The 3,317-nt window shown below is 43.9% G+C and overlaps 1 long non-coding RNA gene across 1 annotated transcript in view; it reads left to right on the top strand.

Annotated features, from left to right (window-relative positions):
- The first annotated feature begins 356 nt into the window (after positions 1-356).
- LOC106725864 overlaps positions 357-3,317 on the top strand; it is a 14,525-nt gene continuing 11,564 nt past the window's right edge. Inside the window, exon 1 of the long non-coding RNA XR_001361868.1 lies at positions 357-407. This is a non-coding gene — a long non-coding RNA (uncharacterized LOC106725864). The remainder of the gene's footprint in view (positions 408-3,317) is intronic.

Genomic DNA, 3,317 nt, shown 5'->3' with positions numbered 1-3,317 from the left:
TTATTGATTTTTTACAATCAAATACTGCCAACTAGCATTACTTCCACTCATACATCATTAAAAACAAAAGGATATTTCCTTGGTATTTTCCAATGACGCACCACACAATAAAGAAAGCTAGAACTTAAAATGCACCCTGATTAGTTATGGAAACTGGTAATTTTTTTAAAAAGTATAACTCATAATTTGGTTCTTCATAAAATGAAAATTTAAACATTTCTCCTGATAGTCTTGGGGTTATCATTACATTATGAGTAGTGCAAAGTGTGGCACCGAGTTTCATCTAGAAAGGTGTCTTACACACCTTAGTAAACAAGTGAAATGTGTGGAACAAAATGCACACGGTCAATGCATGTTTCAAATACAAGGCAGCCCCTCAGGCCACCATATTATTTAGGTTTTGCATTGTCTAGATTAATGACATATAACATATTTTATATATTTTAGCCCTGAAGATAAGAAAAATAATTGTTTCTTGAAAAAAATTACTCCAGGCAGCAATTTGGTTTGTATCAGGAGAAAGTGAACCTCTGAGAGTTTAGTGTCTGCCAAGTCTGGAGCCATTAACTCGAGTCAGTGAGTCAGACACACAGCTTATTTCACAGTGGCCGTTCCAAGTCCTGGCGATGCCTCCTGGCCACAGCACACCAGAGGGCAATGTGTCTCCAGCATTACCCTTGCTTTTCCATTTATTTTCTGGATTAACTGTATTATTTCCTCTTATTATCTCTTTTATGGTTTTACATTTCATTTTATTTTTTAAAGCTAGGTTTTTATTGAATTTAGAGAGAAAGGAAGGGAGAAGGATGAGAGAAAGAAACACCGTTGATGGGCTGCCTTCTGCATGTTCGCTACTGGGGATCGAGCCTGCAACTCAGCATGTGCCCTGACTGGGAATCGAAGCAGTGACCTCTTGGTTCATGGGTTGATGCTCAACCATTGAGCACACCGGCTGGGCTGGTTTTACATTTTAATTATTTATAAGTCCTTTCAGAATATCCTCAGAGAGCTCCTTAATAGAGGGGAAGTTCTGGAGATGGAAAATCCAAGGGAGGAAAATTGGGAATGGAATACCCTTGGCTGTCCCAGTATTTGCTGCAGACTTCTGCCAGGTTGAAGAGGATGTAGCAGTTTCTGAATGTGGCGGCAAGCTCCACAACTCTGACTTTTCTACAAAATCAGCATCTACCTGTAGCTCCTTTTCCACGGGGCCTTTTCAGCCTTTAGTTGTTTATCTTCTTTCCTTATACTGTCATTCTCAGCCATGAGGAATACCACATGCCTTTTCAAATCCGAAATTTTGGAGGCCTGATCCTCTATAATTGTTTTTATCATATTTTGGAGCTTTGCTTCCAATGCATGGCTCTATTGGCATTCTTCTTTTCTTTTCCCATTAATTTTTTAAAATCTTTATTGTTGGAAGAAACCAAGATGGCGGCGTAAGGTACAGACCTGTGCGTGCTGCCTCCCACAACAACATTGAAAATACCAACTATCAGACAAAACAGCTGTCATTCAGAACCATGGGAAAGCTGGCCCAGTGGAAGTTCTACAACTGGAAGGAAAGAAAGAAGAGCATTGAGACTGAGTAGGATATGCAGAGGCGCCAAGAACAGAGGTACGGAGCTGCGCGCCAGGTGGGCTGCAACTGGAGGCGCGGTTTTTTTCAATCGGAAGGGGGTTACAAACTTTCGAACCCACTGAGCTTGTTTGGGGCGGGATTCTGAGGTCCCAGACCCCTACGGGAGAGGCGGGACGGCCTTGCAGCGGGTTGGAAAGTGAGGGTGGCTTTCTCTCGGAGCTGCTCGCTGGCACTCGGGGACTCGGAGACTCGGAGTCGCGGAGAGGCGAGGAGTCGTGGAGACACCATTGCTGCTTGCTCCGCCCTGGTGATGCCCTGAGACCCTGCCCTACTCAATTTACATCCCCGCCCAAGCTGTGCCAGTGGCACAAAAGGCACCACCTGCGCTTTGCTGCTCAACCCAACAAACTGCAGATTTCAACTCCTCGCACCCACAAGGGGCCCACTCAAGAAGCAGAATCAGGTTCGGAGGAAGCCGGAGTCGGACCCGGCTGGGTCGGCAACATGGAACCGCTGTACCAGCAATTGCAAAGGAAGATTGTAGGGTGGCACCTCAACCCCAGGGTGACCTTCCCCCCCTGAGCATATCGCTGGTCATGTGATTTGGACCCTCTGACCTTTTCCCCTAGAGATAATATTTAGGCCTCAAGTTATATTTCAGCTCCAGGCCCAGAAAAGGAGCTAAACCAGACAAGCGACCCCACAGCTGACCTCAGGACCAGCTGCATTGGATAATGACCCTCTGCCCTGGTGCCGACCAATCAGTCAGTGGAGACCGAGACCCTGAAAGGCCACACCTGGAAAGCTGGTTTGGCTCCATGGTTGAGCATTGACCTATGAACCAGGAAGTCATGGTTTGATTCTTTGTGGGCTCAGTCCCCAGTGGAACCTGCAGGAGACAGCCAATCAATGATTCTCTCTCATCATTGATGTTTCTATCTCTCTCTCCCTCTCTCTTCCTTTCTGAAATCAATAAAAATATATTTAAAAAAAAACCACAAAACTGCCCAGACCTTGAGACTCTTGTCCTATGTGACACTTAGGTTGGACTTTTAAAATATATAATATATTTTTATTGATTTCAGAGAGCAAGGGAGAGGGAGAGTTAGAAACATCAATGATGAGAGAGAACCACTGATCAGCTGCCTTCTGCACACCCCCTACTGGGGATGGGGCCAGCAACCCGGGCGTGTGTCCTTGACCAAAATCGAAACCGGGACCCTTCAGCCTGCAGGCCAATGCTCTATCCACTGAGCCAACCAGCTAGGACAATGTTGTATTTTTTAATATAATGATTTTATAGGATTTAATTTTCAAATAGCTAATACACTCAGTTGACTCAAATATAGGGTGTCCCAAAATTCATGCAATATTTGCAATTCAATTCAATTGCAAATCTTGCATGAATTTTGGGACACCCTATATAAAAATACTAGTGGCCTGGTTGGTGCATGAATTCATGCACATTGAAAGGAAATTAATTAGAAGAAATATTTTAATATCGGTATTCGCCCTTTCTCTATAATAGAAGTATCAACCAAATTCACGATTGACAATGACAGATTGAAACACATGCACGCAGTTGGTGCCAGCAAGAGCTTTATATGTATTGCGCATAAGCGAGTCAACTTAGCCTTTCATAGATATAGAATAAACTTGCTTAATTAGACCTGCTTTCTGATGTAGCTAAACTTTTTCCAGCCGAGTGAAGCACCCCAACTTCTCTTTTAGGTAA

This window comes from Myotis brandtii, unplaced genomic scaffold, assembly GCF_000412655.1.
Source record: "Myotis brandtii unplaced genomic scaffold, ASM41265v1 scaffold193, whole genome shotgun sequence".
NCBI lineage: Eukaryota > Metazoa > Chordata > Mammalia > Chiroptera > Vespertilionidae > Myotis > Myotis brandtii.
This window is presented reverse-complemented; position numbering and strand designations above follow the sequence as displayed.